General features: G+C 34.6%; 1 long non-coding RNA gene across 1 annotated transcript in view; it reads left to right on the top strand.

Annotated features, from left to right (window-relative positions):
* Positions 1 to 18,474, top strand: part of LOC144372032 (uncharacterized) — a 67,211-nt gene that overhangs the window by 23,508 nt on the left and 25,229 nt on the right. The window contains exon 2 of the long non-coding RNA XR_013432072.1: positions 2,640 to 2,709. This is a non-coding gene — a long non-coding RNA (uncharacterized LOC144372032). The remainder of the gene's footprint in view (positions 1 to 2,639; positions 2,710 to 18,474) is intronic.

Genomic DNA, 18,474 nt, shown 5'->3' with positions numbered 1-18,474 from the left:
ACTAAGCCCCTCATTCTAAAGCCACAACCTATCCAACATACATTCCTTTTACTAACAAAGCCTTCTTTGCCCTACACAGGAATTCATGATGAAAATAGGAAACACATAGTTAATAGTAATAGCAAATGAGTTGAAGTGCAGAGCCTGCTCTTTAATTAAAAATTATAAGGAGATAAGAATTCAAAATTTGATGAAGGACCAAAGAAACTCTTTCAAAAAGCAGTTAAATAGGTCATGTGAAAAAAGAAAATTACTTTGGAAAAACAGAATAATGTAAAATTTTATATAGATATATTTTAAAGTCAGTTCAGAGTAGTAGGATTTTAAGTAATAGGCTTTCACTCTTTTAAGTTTGTATTATTAGGACTTTAGAAGCAAAAAAGCTTACCAATACCCATAGGTATGCTTTAAAGTTAAAAGTTAATAATAGGTCATGATACAGGTAGTCAAGTTGCATAGTCTAGTACTTAGTTATTGAAGTGAAAATGTAAAAGCTTAATCATGATTGGCAAAGGTTACAGGAACATATTTTAAACAATGTGTTCAATATCTTATGAAGTTAATATATGTCAGAAAAGATTGCAGCTCTTGAAAATTATGTAAATGAAAGAAGTTTTGGGCTTTGATGCTATTTTAACTACATGAATAAATACCTGTAAAAAAGGTATAAAAATAAAGTCCCCTCTATGGGCCTCAGATCGTTCTGAAGGCTGCTTGTAACTTTCAGCCTGTCATCCTGTCTCCTCTTCTTTTGCTAAGGCCACATATCCTTCAGTACCCAATGCTATTCATACTTCAGGACCCCTGAATTCCTGCTCTGGCTGGACACTGGAAATAATAATTAAAATTTTCTTTATTTAAATTTGAAGTTGACTCTGTTGATGGGCTGTATTGAATTATAGAAAAAAATCTCTATAGACATAATGCCTGAGATTTGTGCTAATATTCTCATAGTACCCCATACCAAAGAAAAAACAGACATCATAATTCTATTATTATGCTCAAGGCAAAATTGCAAATAATTTATTTTTTAATTCCTTATACTCTAGGTTCTGAAATACTGAGAGATCTAGAGACCTGGCACTGTTCACCTCTTGTTTATTTTATTAAACTAAAAACTTTAAATTTTATTTTTGCCCCATTTTTTGTAGAGGAGTAGGGACAATGCTGCCTCAGGGAATTACTTATGAGTTGAAGTCTCAAGCTCTTTTCTCATAAGGCCAGAGAACAGAAATATTAGATAAAATTTTAAAGTACTTGTGATACTTAATTTTTATATAAATGCACTTCTGTCTGGGCTAGATCTAAATATTGGGAGGAAACTCTGCCATGAAATAATTTTATCCTGAGGCATTTAATGATATTCACAGCAAAATAAATAAATAAATAAATAAATAAATAAATAAATAAAATAAAATAAAATAAAATAAAATAAAATAAAATAAAAATAAAATAAAAAGATTCCAAGGCTGTGGAGCATGCCTGTAATATTGTAATATCAGTTACTTGAAAAGCCATCAGAGGAGAATTTGAGACCCTTCCCCAGGACTCTATCTATGTTTCTATTAATTTTTCAATCTCTTCATCTGTGGTCCTGGGACTTTGTAGTGAATAATACCCATGGATCTGATCTCCAGTATTTTTTTTTTTCAGACTGACAATTGAACTCAGGGGCACATGACCACTGAGACCACACTCACACATCATCTCAGTGAGGTTCTTAGTGCCTTGCCATTGCTGAGGCTCGCTTTGAACTCACTGTCCTCCTGCCTCAGCCTCTCCAGTTGCTTGGATTACAGGCATGCACCCCTGCATGTGGTAGATCCCCAGTGTTTAATCAACAAAAACAGAGTAGACAAAAACCTGTCTTTGTGTCCTTATTTGATTCTGATATGGATGAAATTTACTATCACTCAAACAGTAGGCCTACTTAATTAAACAAACAGACAGTATAGATTCGTAAATCTAATCAGGTTGAATCTAGGAAGCCAATTTTGAGTGAATCTGGAAAGTTGGAGACTATCCCCTGAGGGATATTATCAGGAAACTGCCCCTGCTCCAACCTGTTGCCAAGGTGTCCCAGGAATTTCCCCTCCCTACAGAGAGCTATAAGATTGTTAATGTGTCCTTGTACTCCATCCTGCCCTCCCCCATTAAACCTACCTATTTCCCAACTTTAGGCCATTCCACCAAGAATTTTTGGGCCTAGACATGTCCTCAGGAAGGAGAAAGATAAGGGGGCAAAGGCAAGAGAACAAAGGAAGCCTAGGACATATAAAAAGGGTAGAACACCTTGCTTCTTGGGATACCCTGATTCCAGCTATGTCCCACTTCTCCCTTGTGGGAGAAGTCTATGTTACTCTTTTCTAAATAAACCCTGCTTTGTATGCTTCCCTGAACATGCTTCTCTAATGTTTAAACTTCAACATGTGGAAAAGTAAGACTTGTCATTAGTTACCAGTGGTGTCACTACCAGCCTCAATTTTGGAGGAAGTTCCTGAAGCCCTTTCCAATCTGTCTCTTGGGTGAGAGCTGTCCAATCAAGACACAGCCAGTGATGAGGGGGCAGACTTCCACAGTGTTCTATTCCTTTTGTTTTTGGAGTCTGCCATTCATTGAATCCATTTCTATGCTTCCAGGTTTCCATGCTACACTGGAGCTGAAAAAAAATATAAGGGGAACACTAAGCATCCTGAAATCCAGGAAATGGTAAGTGTGTGTTCTTATTTTGAAACTGGGTAGGGAGGCTGTTTGAAGCCAGTGGGATTGGCAATGGTGGCTGGAAACTCCTCATAATTGTCTTCAGAGTCTGGTGGGTAGAAGGTCTCTCCTTGGCAGCTTAGCCTTTAGTTTTCTCTGACTAGTATAGTGGAGCTTAGATCAGTATTTGAGACCTCAAGTCTTTTGTTCCATAATTGTATGGTATTTTCAGGGCCTTGCTGAATTCCTATGTGGGCATCTCTGTGCCATTATCTCAGCATGTACCCAGAATATGTGGTGAAGACTGGGATAATCATCAGAAGAAGACCCAAACTTCATTAGTTTTGTTCCTGTGTGAGAGAAGCTGTGGCTTTTTTAGGGACCCCTGTTCTTGTTCCTCCTAAGTGTTTATTGTTGTTGTATATATGTTTGTTTATTTTAGACCAGGAATTATTCCCAGGGGTGTTTATCTACTGACCCACATTCTCAACCTTTTTCTATATATTTATGTAGAGACAAGGTCTTACTGAGTTTCATAGAACCTCACTAACTTGCTCACGCTGCTTTTGAACTCAACATCCTCATGCCTCTTGAGCTTTTAAAATGTAGACTAAAAAGTAACTCAAATCCTGAATGGCTTTTTGATAGTTAAGCTATTTATAGGTCTGAGATTAAATCCCAAATTTCCAGCTCTTTTTACATTCTCAAAACAGGTTTTTTGCTCAACTTGATTGAAAAGAAATAAAATAAAATAGATAGTAAAATGACAAGGCAGCTGTATAATGAACATCTTATTTAACCACACCTGAAAGTTAATGGATAGATATGTTAATGAGCACCATTAAGGCCTATTCAAATTGAAAAAACTCTTCAGATTCACTTGTGGGAATACCTTCAACCAAATTCTTTGTCCTTGGGGTGAACCCAATTGGAAGTCACTGGAAGGAGGATGGGATACCAAAAGGACAAACTTCAGCCTATTTGGTAATAAGAATGTCTTTTTCAATACTCATTTTAAATAGATTTTAACCAATGCTCTGCCAAAAACCATATTTAAACTTCCAACCTGACACAGAAAAAATGGGTTCTTCTGCTATCATGCCCTCTCTCACATTTTGGGAGTTGTATTTCTTCTTGCTAAAATAAATCCTATTCTTTTTACTATTACTTTCATGGAGTGTCCATAGATTTTATTCTGCAAAACTTGTGAGGCAAGATCCCAGAGAAAATTGGTTAAATGGGAAATTTAGTTTCATCTCAAAACTTCAGTTTCAACATAATTATTTTTTCCCATGTTTTGTTTTAAAGGGATGCTTTATTTGTATTTTTTTTTCTCCAAGAACTGGATGGCAATTTTAAAAGATTTTGCTTTATCCTTGTGAGACTTTCACATAAGAAAAAAGCAGGGAAAAATTAGATGATATTAAAAATTACTACATTTTTTTTAATAAAATAATATAGTCAATGTGTCCCAGTTGCCAGGGGCAAAATTGCAACATATGCAGTCAAGGAGAGAAATAAAAAATGTCCAAATTCTTTTGCCCCTTTCAATGCTTTATTCACTCAAATTGCTCAATGCATTTATACTCTATAGGTTCTTAATCAAGAAAATAACAATCCTGAATGCTTGGCCCTGCAGTAGACATAATCCATTCACAGCAAAAAAAAAAAGTTGATTAATTTACTGCTAAGAATTCTAGATTAATTCTAAACACTGCAAAAGTCACTTAATCATGATAGGCTAGTGACAGACATTCTCTCTGTGTACTAAGTTTAAATTTCAGAACAAAATTATTAAGCCTTAGGCTTTTAGTCCAGCAGATGTACACTCACTCAGACCATGGTGACCAGATCCAGAACCAAGGCAGGCTTCTCCTGGCTTGGAGTAGACAGCATGTTGAGGAGAGAAGTTTGGAGAAGTTGTGGCTTTCACCAAAATTCAGATGAAGTGGTAGAGTTTGAGAGATGAGAAAATCATGCAGAGGATCAGCAGAGCAATGACAAGTGATGGTATGTCAGGTCCTCATCAGTCTCTCAACTTGAGTGCATCCTAGTTTCTGCTGGCTAAATCCCTGCTCATTAGCTCTATTATTTACACTAAATTTGGGGGCTTTTAACCTCTCTTTCAATTCTTATTAGATATCATAAGATTTCTCCATGACATCATTTATCCTGGAGTCAGAAACTTCTGGTCTTGTGGTCTCCACTCTGATTTTCTTGTCTTTCTCTCTTCTCAGGCAAGTATAGCTTGCCAGATATTTCACTCTCTTTATCAGGTTAAGGGGAAGTAACTTTTTTTTTTTTTTTAGGCAATACTGGAGGAATCTTTGGGTGTGCCTGGTGTGACTGCATGTTTCAAACTGGAGTTTTTAAAATGGAGTTTTTTAAGCTCAGGGCTAAGGCCATCCTCACAGTCCCAATTAAAGACTTTTAAAAAATGTAATGGGATCTTAATTGATGTTCATCCCTCCATATATGTAAGACCACTTTATTAAAATGACCTGTAGAAGCATTCCAAACATTTCCAGCAAACATCTTTGTCCTAGTGTAAAGGAAAATAAAGATGGGACTGGACTTGATTTAAACTATAAGGAAGTTTAATCACAAGGGCTAGAGTACATAGTGAATCTGAACATCAAAAGCCATGTGAGAAACATGGTACATTTAAAAAAAAGTTAGTTATCAATGAACTTTTATTTTACTTATTGATATGTGGATCTGAGGATCAAACCCAGTGACTCAACATGCTAGGCAAGCACTCTGTTACTGAGCTGAAACCCCAGTCCTAACCTGATACATTTTTAATAACCTGTTTTACATAGACATTAACCAGTAGCCTTAATACTTTTTCAATATCTGTTTGGATTGAATTAATAACCAAGAATTCAGTGAAGCAAATAATCTAATTTTATCTCCAACTGTGGTTTCAGATATCACAGTGTATGAGTTAAGATTCCCCTTTAAAGAACTTAACTCTATGTTGTGTTCTCATTCCAACCTCCCATATTTGCCAAGTCCTTAGTTTAGAACAGTGACATAAGGTGTCCACAGATATCAATGTCTCTTAGCCTATTTAGAAAATATCATTATCTGAGTCTTGTCTTCTAGAGATCAGTTTGAACTATAAGTGTGTAGCATCTAAGGGGAGTAGTTTGGTGCTGTGAAGCTGGAAGGAATCTTTTGATGTTCCTTTTATCTAAAAGGATGTTTTTTTTGGAGGGTGCATACCAGGAATTAAACTCAGAGGCACTCCACCACTTAACTTCATCTCCAGCCCTATTTTACATTTTCTTTGGAAAGAGTTGCTTAGTGCCTTACCATTGCTGAAGCTGCTTTGAACTCTCCATCATCTGCCTCAAACTCCCAAGCCCCTGGGATTAGAGGCATTTCCCACCATGCCTGGCTGGCATTTTATTTTATTTTTTTTATTAGATACTGTGAATAAAGCTACAATAAAAATGGAATTGCTGTTATTTCTTTGAGAAAAGTTTTCCAATTCATTTAGATGTATGCCCAGAAATATTATTACTGGATTATATGGCATTTTTTTAGCAAGATTTTTATTATTATTATTATTATTATTATTATTATTATTATCATTATTATTTGAGTCACTATAGATTAACCCATGGGCACTTTGTCACTGTGCTATACACTAACCTGTTTCCCTTTTTTTGAGACAGCATCTCACTCATTTGGTTACAACCTTGCCAAATTGCTGAGACTGGTCTTAAGCTTGAGATTCTCCCTTGTTATACTCCTGAGCCATTGGAGTATAGGCATATGCAGCCTTGCTTTGCTACCCAAAATTATTATTAGTTAATTATATGTCATTTTTATCTTGAGCTTTTGAAGAACCTTAACACTTTTTTCAAAAAATATATTTATTAATTTTCACTAATATTTTTACATGTATATGTACACTGGCATAATTGTAATCTTTCAGAAATTGTTTACCTTAGTTGGTTTTATACTGGGAGATAAACCCAGGAGTGCAAACCACAAAGCCACATCCCCAGTCCTTTTTGTGTTTTATTTTGAGACAATGTCTAACTAACTAAGTAACTTACTTAGAGGCTTGCTAAGATGCTGAGAGTGTCTTTCAAATCACAATTATAAACCTCTGGGATTACAGGCCTCTGCCACAACACCTGGCTCTCAGATTTTACCTAGAGACATTTTAAGAGCCTTGCAGAGGGCACAGAAAATTGATTGAATTCATACATTAAATTTCTGAGGCAAGTTTATGTGAAGTAGCCAGTGTAGGAGTGTTCTGTTTAGATTTATTTGAATAAACAGATTTGTGGTTTCTGATTACTAATATTGGTTATCATAGTCCATAAAGGTGAGAGAAATGCAATGTATTTTATTGGTTTTCAATCTATGTTGATTTGCACATTCTCAGTCTCTTTTGCTTCCAGAGCTTAGAAGTTCAGGACATAGTAACTTGAACAAAAGATGTTTAAGTTTAGAAATTTAGTATACAAGCAAACTCCTCCTATGAGCAATTGGTAGTTCTGGCTTTATTACTGGAGTTAGCAGGGTTGGGGCTGGGCTCATGAACTGCTATTATTTTACTCAGGGTACCAGGGGATTCATTGTATTTCCTCCTATTATATCCACAATAAAATCTAGGGAGAATATCATCTGACAGCAACAGCAATTGGGAAAATATGTTGGCAAATGTTTTCTTGAGATAAACAACAGCTTTGATATTTGGCCTTGATCCCAGCTGATAAAACACTGCAGAGGCTTTCATTGCCTCTAGAAATCACCAAACATTCTGTGGCTTAGACACTTCTGTATCACTATTTCCACACTTCTGTATCACTATTTCCACACTTCTGTTTACTGTGGGTGATATTGGCCATTGGGTATTTGTTCTCATATGTGGTAATTTGCTCAAGACTGGGCTAATACTCAGTGTACCCCAGATTTTCATTCTGATTGAAGGTGAATATTTTCTAAATTGCTGAATGTATTTCATTCTCTCTATTCATTAATAACTTTGTGAAAGAGACACTCAGAACATGAGTAGCTTTTTATTAATTATATTTTTAGATGGAGGAAAACTCTAGAATTTTAATATTCTGCCTAATTTTTAACATCATCCCCCATTAACATATGCCTTTTATTAATTGTGTTTCTAAGTTTGGAACCAAGTACCTTGCACATTCACACACACACTCTACTTGTAAATTGTGCTACTAGTCCCAAATTCTAACTTCATATTGGATAATTTTACTATTCATGTCTAATATCATTTTTCATATTGATAGTTTTCATTTAGGCCTTCCTATTGCTCTTAACAATGCCAAAAAATGACATTTTTGTGGATTCAAATTTGGATAATTTATGATTTATTTGTATTATTGCCATACAGTTTCATAGTACACATTAATGTCACAAAACAATAGCAACTTTATTTGGACTTAAAAATAGAAGGTTTTTGGCTATTTTACATATTTTTTTCTACATAAATTTTAAAAGAACAGTTCATGCATACTAAAATTTTAAAGGGAAAATATTATACATTAAACTGAGAGAAATCGTTTTCTTTGTAATTATGAGTTTTATTTACACACATGGTATATACAATGGAGCATTTTATGTCCTCTGTAAATTTTTGTTTTGTGATAAATTGCACATATTTTCTTTGAAAGCCTCTCTCTATATAATGTGTTACACAGATATAACCTGTATATAATGCTTATGCAATATTTTGTTCTGTCAATTAAACTGAATAAAATTATGTTGTGGGGACAAATGATACAAGTCATGGAAGATAAAAGGAAACAGTTTTCTTTGGCTGCAGCCAGGTTCAGAGGGCATAGCTTTTGGTATAATCAATCAAACCCCTTAACCCCAAGTTTGGGTAGCTTCAAAGTTCTATTCCCAGCATATAAGTGGAGTGCTCAGAAGCTCACAGTCTGGAGAAGTTCACATAAAAGTAGCTTTTCTTTTTTTTTTCTTTCATGTTTCTCAGCAAGTTAACCCTTTAAGGATTGCACCTGAGAATGGGAGAGATTCTTCTCCCCTTTCATTCCTCCTCCTGCCTGCTATTTTTGGGGAGCCCAATTGGTAACTTATCTTATCTTAGAAATGTAAACAGCTGTGTGAAGCCCCAGATCCATGCCAAGAGGCCTTGTTTACATGGTTTTCTTTTTTTTACAAACTACTCTCCTGGATACATGTTTGTGAGAAACTAGTAAGTGGGTGTACAGTACCTGGAGTGCTGATTTTGTCCCAGCCATTGGCCAATTAAAACAGGGCAACATTGAAATTGAAAATGTATCTACATTGAACTCTTTTGTAGAGACTCTTTTGGTGACAGTCCAAAAATCAGCCAAGTCTATGTTTGCTGGAGAAGCCTAGTTAAAAATTTCTGTGGAGAAAATAGGAGCTACTTCAATGAAACTAAAAATGTGTCTGATCCCAAGAAAGCAGTTTTTTCAAACTATAGTATTTATTTCATTTTGAGTGTACTTCATCTTTGCACCTATTTTTCTGGTTTCAGCAGCATGGACGAACATATTTGTAGCCTTATGCTATCATATAACTACATATTATCAGGATCAGAAACACAATATTTTATATAGGCTTTGCTACTGTTTGAGGAGTATCATGTATATTAAATAAACACTTTACACACAAAAAAATAGCAATTTATATTTTCTCTAATTAAAGAGAATTTGTTTCTTGCCCTCATCAATACTGTGTAATTTTTTGGCATCAGATGTTAGTTTGCATTTTTATAATTTGTTAAGTTGTTAAGAGGTTTTAATTTTTGAACATTTCTCCTACCATAAGTGTCATTTTCTTTTTTATTAAATATTCTTAACTTTTATGTGAACTCATGAGTTCTCCCACTTTTCTTTATACTTTTTCTTAAAATTATTTTATTATTTATTTAAATGTGGCTGGACAAAATACCCTTATGTTATTTATTTTTTTTTATGTGGTGCTGAGGATGGAACCAAGGGCCTCACATGTACCAGGTGAGTGATCTGCCACTGATGCAGAACTCCAGCTCATCTTTGTACCACTTAACAAAAAAAAGTTTATTTCTTAATGTTGCCAAATTTATAATTTTTTAACATATTTATGTAACTTTCTGAAAATAAATAACTGCTCTGTTTTGTGGTTCTTGAGATTTAAACCAAAGTTGCCATTACACTCATCAACATCCCCAGACATTTTTTAAAAATCTCTTTATTTTTATTTTATTTTCTTTCTTTTTTTTATTGGTTGCTCAAAACATTACAAAGCTTCTTGACAGATCATATTTCATACATTAGATTCAAGTAGGTTATGAACTCCCATTTTTACCTCAAATACAGATTGCAGAATCACAAAGGTTACACATCCACATTTTTATATAATGCCATATTAGTAACTATTGTATTCTGCTACCTTTCCTATTCTCTACTATCCCCCCTCGTCTCCCCTCACATCTTCTCTCTCTACCCATCTACTGTAATTTATTTCTCCTTATTTTTTTCCATTCCCCTCACAATCTCTTATATGTAATTTTGTATAACCATGAGAGTCTCCTTCCATTTCCATGCAATTTCCCCTTTCTCTCCCTTTCCCTCCCATCTCATGTCCCTGTTTAATGGTAATCTTTTCCTCCTGCTCTTCCTCCCTGCTCTGTTCTTAGTTGCTCTCATTATATTAAAGAAGACATTTGGCATTTGTTTTTTAGAAATTTGCTTGCTTCACTTAGCATAATCTGCTCTAATGCCATCCATTTCCCTGCAAATTCCATGATTTTGTCATTTTCTAGTGCTGCGTAATGCTCCATTGTGTATAAATGCCACATTTTTTAATCCATTCATCTATTGAAGGGCATCTGGGTTGGTTCCACAGTCTAGCTATTGTGAATTGTGCTGCTATGAACATCGATGTGGCAGTATCCCTGTAGTACGCTCTTTTAAGGTCTTCAGGGAATAGTCTGAGTAGGGGAATAGCTGGGTCAAATGGTGGTTCCATTCCCAGCTTTCCCAGGAATCTCCATACTGCTTTCCAAATTGGCCGCACCAAATTGCAGTCCCACCAGCAATGTAGAAGAGTACCCTTTTCCCCACATCCTTGCCAGCACTTGTTGCTGTTGGACTTCCTAATGGCTGCCAATCTTACTGGAGTGAGATGGTATCTTAGGGTGGTTTTGATTTGCATTTCTCTGACTGCTAGAGATGGTGAGCATTTTTTTATGTACTTGTTGATTGATTGTATGTTCTTCTCTGAGAAGTGTCTGTTCAGTTCCTTGGCCCATTTGTTGATTGGGTTATTTGTTATCTTATTGTTTATTTATTTGTTTTTTTTTTATTAGCAAGAGAAACAATAAGAGAGGTAAATAGGGAGCCTACATCATGGGAACAACTTTTTACTCCTCACACTTCAGATACAGCCCTAATATCCAGAGTATACAAAGAACTCAAAAAATTAAAATCTATTTATATAGAGACAGGTTGTTGGCAAGTGGCCAAGCTAACCTTGAAATTTTAACCTTTCTGCCTTAGTCTTCCAAATAGATGGCATTATAGGCAAGTACTATGACATTTTCAATATAAATCCCTTTTATTCATGCTGGGGATTTAATGCAGAGGCAACTGACAAATGAATCATATTCCTAGGATTATTTTAAATATTATATAGTGACAGAGTTTCACTGAGCTTTTTAGTGACTCTTTTTGTTGTGGCTGAAATTGAACTCACAATCCTCCTGCCTCAGTCTTTAGAGTGTTGGGATTGCAGGCATGCTGAGGGCCATTGCCAAGTAGGAATGACACATCAAAATTTCCTTGCCAGCATACCCCATGTTAAATGGACTTGCCTTGGAATTTCGCTGTTGACTTTGCATGTGTGTTTGAGAAAGGTGATCCTGGTCAAGGAAGAGGGTGGATCCAGATTTAGGGTGTATCCTGCAGTTTGAGGAAGTATCCAGCTCCTTGGATTTAAGGCATTCCCAGTTTAAGATAAGTTTAGGGCATTCCAGGTTTAAGACAATGTGGGTTTTAGGGAAGTTGGATGTTGAAGATTATTGCTGCTTGGAATAGGGCATTCCTGCTGCTTGAGTTCCTATTGAGTTCTCTCCAGATTCAAAAAGTATTTGAAAAAAGCCTCCTGGAGTAGGTGAATTGGGCGGCGGCAGAACTTGGATTTCCCGAAAACGTGTGTAGAGGCCGGTGTGAGTTCGGGAATAAATAATTACTGTTTGAATCTACAAGGTGTGTGGTGGCTTGTGATTTTGTGCCCAGCCAAGACTGCGGCACAGGCATGTGCCACCACACCTAGCATAAATTCCTTGTTATAGTAACTTTTGACAGATATATATGGATTATTGAATCTAGGGGTGGTATACCCTTAAGTCACAGCCACATACCCAGGCCATTCAATATTTTATTTTGAGACAGAAACTTCCTTTTGGTGGTCATGGCCTTCCTGTATTGATGAGGCTTTCTTTGAACTTCTGGTTCTTCTGATTCCACCTCCGAAGTCATTGAAATTATTTGTGTAATACCATCCACAGATATATTTTATTTTTATATTGAAGAATATAATACTTCTGAAAATGAGTTTCTTCTGGTTTAATAAAGCATATAATGGTTTTCTCAAAAATAATTTCTTGTCCCAATGATTGTTTTTGGAAAGAATGTCATATTCCTATTTCTGCAATGCACTGCAAACTTTCTCTAAATTTCAAGTTTCTTGTTGTTTGTTTTGTTTTGTTTCATTTTCTTTTTCTTAATAAAGGTTCTGTGTTACTTACACACATCTATTTATTCATTTTATTATAAGGTATTTAATCATTTCTATAAGTTCATATTGTACAACAATGTGTGGTAAAATCCATCTTGTTCAGTGATGTAGTTCAAGTAAATATAATATGTAGCCTGAACATTTGGCAATACAAAATTCTAGATGTCAGTATTCTCTATGACATATAAAAAATAAATAAGATAAATTAAAAAAAAGTTAAAATTTTAGAGTTCATTTCTTGCAATGTATATCTATTATTAAATGAGGCATATTTTGTACAGGTACATATTTATTACTTTTATATACAATTAATATTTAATTGCTACATCTCAAATTAATCATATCTCTTTCAATTTAATTTTTCTTTTGGAATAACCCACACATGTCACTCTATACAAATGTACATTTTTTGTGGTGTAAAAATTTTGCTTTTGCTTAGTATCTTCTGCCCTTTACTCTCCTTTTTATGAAATTGTCTTTTCAAAATTATTCATTTTCATGAATTTTAGATGTTTTATTTTAACTAGTGAAGTCTGTAGATTTTCTTTTTATCCTCAGCTTTAGGTGCATTCCACTATATAAAGTTTTAATGTTGTGTAATTGACCTCTAATATTCTGTAAAATTTACCCCCAATTCTGAGCACTCTGGACTATTGATGTCTGAATGGAAAAAATCTCAAAATTATTCATGCACAAAGCAGGAAATGGATGGAGGAGAATGAAAGACTGCTGGATGCTAAGTATGTATGTGACATTATTATTATTATTTTTTAAATATTGGTGGAGGGGCTGGGTTTTTGGCTCAGCTCTAGATTTTTGACCTAGCACATAAGAGGCCCTGTGTTTGATCATCAACACCACATAAAATAAATAAATAAAATAAAGATATTGTGTCCAACTACAACTGAAAATAAACACATTAAAAATTGTGGAATATATGAGGGTAGGGAGAAATAGATCAATTAAAAAAAAAACTTGAGCAGCAGAAGGGTTTAGATGCAACAAGTCTACAATGGCATTATGAGGTTACAGGGGTAGTGTTCTTGAAAGCAGAAATAAAATTTGGGGAGAAAGAAAAAGGTAACTGTTGCACTATTCCCAAGTGAGAGACCCAGGTGACTGGGTTCTGTTTTTAACTCTTCCCATCTAGAAGTAGAATTGACAGTTCATAAGGTATTCCTCAGTAAGTAGTAGAATACCATATCAAAGTACCTTTAAACTTTTTCAAGGCTACAAGCTCTCTTTTACAATTCCAGTCACATAACATCTTTGTACTTTTTAGTTATTCATTCATTCATTCAATTATTTATTTGTTTCTTTATTTACTCACTTTTTCTTGTCATTGTTTTTACATTTCTAGTGATTATATAATGGCATAAATATCCTGAATGTAAACTTATCTAATATTGGTTTATGTGTTTATGTATATACTTATTATTTGAACAATTTCCCCCTTGCCAAGCCTGATTTATATTAAATCTTAATCTTGTTTTATAAATACTTGATAAAAACACATTATTTTAAACAGCTTAAGGATCTAGCTCATGAGCATAATTCCAATCACAAACTAAAGTGGGCATCTGGGTCAATTAAAAGCTGTGTCAAATCTCCTCTTTGTTCCTATTTACACCTAATATAGGACTCCTGTCTCACTTATATATATTTGAGAACCTACTAATTTCTGAATTCAGCATTTAATAAATGTAGATGAGTTTTCATCAACAATCCCACTATTGTTTAAAGGGTTTTGGGGAGTTTCTTAGAGCCTCTCTAAGTTGCTGAGGATAGCTGCTTTTGAACTGGGTGATCTTTCACCCACAGCCTCAGAAGACTCCAGAATTACAGGCATGCACCACTGCATAGAGCTTTTGATATTCTCTTTAAAAAATCAGTCACAACTCTAATAATTGAAATTGCATTTATATCACTCTTTTTTAATGTAGTAATATATTACCATCTAAAATATTTTTTGAAACAAATTTATAAGATGACTACTATTTTATTCCCAGAGTTTATTCTGTTACCTCTTTAGGATTGATAATTGGTCTTCTTTCTCTTCTTTCTTTTTCTTAGATATGTGTTTCTCTTGTTATCAAATGGGTCTATGATAAGTGTGTTGAAAAATATGATTCTAAGCCTATCACAAATCCTCACATTTCAATAGTATTGAGAGCAGAAAAAGAACAATATTCATAACTAATGAATCACTTTCAGTGGAAGCATAGTACCAGTGTCCAACGTGGAATGCAATCAAGATGCTTCAGTGGTAAAGTGGTGTCAGAACCACCACCTTAGGGATTTGGGGACCTCTAAAGTACCATGACCATATCAGAATCTTTTACTCACCTTTTAAATACAGTTATTGCTGCTTGCATAAAAAATAAAACACTATGTATAAGAAAGGTGAATGAGAATTAAATCCTCTGGAGGCACCAAGGTTGATCTTTAACTCTAGTTGATAATTAGTAAAATAAGAAAGACCTTGCAATAGCCCCATCTTTCCCAACTACGTGGAATAGAACATTTAGATGTACTGAACTGAAATGACAAAAATTCATTTCATGGAGGTGGTATCAAAGAAATTTTAATGGCAGAATCCTGGAAATGTGGGATAAAAATATAAACATACATATACAGTTAAACAGAGAAAAAGGTAAATGATAAGCTCATAAATGCAGGGGTAAATTTAGTGTACATGAGTTGTATGGACAAGGTCATGATAACACCTAAAAGATGAAGAAAGTAGTAATTGAGGTGATACAGAACTCTATAATTGTGGGGAATAATAATAAAATTTAATAAAAATAGATTCTGTTATATCCCTTTGGGTATGCCTCTTTCCTCTGCTGTTCATCTGAATTTGATTCTCTCAAATAAGCTTAGCTGGGTAAAGTGCTTTCTGAGTTTTTGTTTTTTTTTTTTTTGTTTTGTTTTTTAGGATTTTGTCAGCTATGTCTTGTATGTCTTGTTTTTTTTTTTTTTGTTGTTGTTGTTTTTTTTTTGAGATAGAATCTTAATATTTATTTTTTAGTTTTCAGCAGACACAACATCTTTTTTGTATGTGATGGTGAGGATCAAACCCGGGCCACACGCATACCAGGCAAGCGTGCTACCACTTGAGCCCCAGCCCCAGCCCCCAGCTATGTCTTGTAATGCCCAGTCCTGAACTTATTTTTGTTGCTCTTTTAAAACTATTCTCATCTGAAGAGGCACAAACCCACTTCACTCATTTTGTTCAATGAACTGACTTTTTTCTAACTTTGCAAACAATGTTTGGAATAGTCAGTCTGTTGGAGTGTCTTCCATATTATATAATATGGTTCTCAGACCCTGTGGGAATTGAGGGTATTTATCTGCTACGTTACTATCATCTTCCTTGTGAGAAGGCTTATCTATCTTTTTGTGATTTGAGTATTTCACAAACTCAGAAAAGAAGTATTTGTGGTCACAAGCTAAAGAACACTAGAAGCTACAAGATTTGAGAAAATGCAAGGAATAATTTTTTCTTCGACTTTTATAGAAAGTATGGCTATTTCATCACTTTGATAAAAATTTATGTACTCAAAGTCATTCACACTGTGAAAGTCTTGTATTTAAATAATCCATAATTGTAAGAAATAATTTCTGGTTATTTCTTTCCAATAAGTGACTTAATTTTTTTATCCATATTAAAAATCAGAAATTACTGAAAATTAAATCTATACACTCAAATTTACATCATGATAATGTGATCTGAATTAAGTAGGAATTAAGAGAACATTGAACAAAGATGCTATAGAACATGATTGAAACTTCCCTGCCTTTTTTAAGTGTCAGAAAAAGGTTGATGAAGCAGCTTTAAATTTCTGAATAGTATGTAAGTTTATTTGTGATTTATTTTTCAGTACTAGTTTCCAGGGCTGGGGATATAGCTCAGTTGGTAGAGTGCTTGCCTTGCATGCACAAGGCCCTGCGTTCAACCCCTAGCACACACACACACACACACACACACAAAAAAAAAAATACCATTTTCTTTGTGATGTAACTTATTGGTGTTCTTTGCTAAACTATTCTCTTCCTGTTAGATACTCACATGTTCTCTTTGCTTTTAGTTATTTCTGATAACTTCTGCCTTAATTATTATTTTTTTATGAACCTAATAGGGATACATTTTATTATTTGGAACTAAAAAAACTGATTTTCACAAAAGGAGGTTTTCTACTGTTATATATATTCTGATCATTCTAGTTTTATATTTTGGAAATTGGCTGTTTTATTTTCAGCTTTTTAACCTACTCAATTTAAACTTGGTCAATTTGTTGGCTAGTTTCCTATCATTTGTTTCATCAAGTGAATGTAGTTTGATCAATTTTATGGTACTACTCTCTACTTTTATACCTCATTGATATTAGTTTCTTTAAAGTTTCCCATCAAAAGTTTCTGATTGGTGGTTGGGATAACTAGAAACTAAACTCAGTGCTACTGGAGTACTGAGCCTCATACCCAGACTTTTTTTGTATTTGATTCAGTGTCAGGGCCTCACAGATTTGCTTAGTGCCTTGTAGCTGAGGATAGCTTTGAAGTTGAATTCCCCCATCCTCAGTCTCCAGAGCTACTGGGATTCTAGGCTTAAGCCAACTTAAGCAGCTAGATCTTGTATGTTTTAATTTGGTGTCATTTTAAACTTGCAAATACAACTATGTTGCACTTACAGAAATATATTTCCATTTATTATGCAACTATTATTGTGATAGCAATTCTTTTTGGGTGGGTAATGTTTCTCTATAATTTTTCTGTTGTACTTACTAAATTAAATATATAATATATCATGTTAATGTCATGTTATTGACAGTTTTTACAACATTTAAAATTTTTGTAGCTATCTAGTAACTAAAAATGAATAAGCTCATAATTGTTCAATCTTATATGACCCCAATGTAGCTAGTTTCAGGCACACTTTTTAGTGTTTGTACTCAAATTTATCATAAATAAAATAATATAGTCAGCGTGTCTCAGTTGCCAGGGGTCAAAATTGCAACATATGCAGTGAAGGAGAGAAATAAAAAATGTCAATTCTTTTGCCCCTTTCAATACTTTATTCACTCAAATTGCTCAATGCATTTATACTCTATAGGTTCTTACTCGAGAAAATAACAATCCTGAATGCTAGTCCCTGCAGTAGACATAATCCATTCAAAGCAAAAAATTAGGTTGATTAATTTACTGCTAACAAACCTAGATTAATTCTAAACACTGAAAAACTCACTTAATCATGACAGGCTATTGACAGATATTCCCTCTGTGTGCTAAGTTTAAATTTCAGATCAAAATTATTAAGCCTTAGGCTTTTAATCCAGCAGATGTACACTCAGGTGGTGTCCAGGTCCAGAACCAAGGCAGGCTTTTTCTGGCTTGGAGTGACAACAGCTTGAGGTGAGGACCTATGTAGAAGTTGTGGCTTTCACCAAAGTCCAGATGAAGTGATAGAGTTTGAGAGATGAGAAAATAATGCAGAGGATCAGAAGAACAATGACAAGTGATGGGATGTCAGGTCCTTATCAGGCTTTTCACCTTGAGTGCATCCTTGTTTCAGCTGGCTAAATCCCTATTCATTAGCTCTATTATTTATACTAAATTTGGGGGCTTTTGACCTCTCTTTCAATTCTTATTAGCAATTCTTATTAGATATCATGGGATTTCTCCATGACATCATTTACCCTGGGGTCAGAATCTTCTGTTCTGTGGTCTGCACCCTGATCTTTTTCCCTTTCGCTCTTTTAAGGCAAGTATATCCTGCCAGATATTTCACTCTGTTTATCAGGTTGAGCTGAATTAACCTTTTTTAGACCATACTGGAGGACTCTGTGGGTGTGCCTGGTGAGACTGCATGTTTACTTTTTGATATGTGGATCTGAGGATTGAACACAGTGCCTCACAAATGCTAGGCAAGCCCTCTGCCACTGAACCAAAACCCCAGCCCTAACCTGGTACATTTTTAATAACCTGTTTTACATAGACATTAACCAGTAGCCT

Source organism: Ictidomys tridecemlineatus, chromosome Y (assembly GCF_052094955.1).
Source record: "Ictidomys tridecemlineatus isolate mIctTri1 chromosome Y, mIctTri1.hap1, whole genome shotgun sequence".
Classification (NCBI taxonomy): Eukaryota; Metazoa; Chordata; class Mammalia; order Rodentia; family Sciuridae; genus Ictidomys; species Ictidomys tridecemlineatus.
Note: the sequence above shows the minus strand (reverse complement) of the source record. Positions and strands in the feature narration are given on the sequence as shown.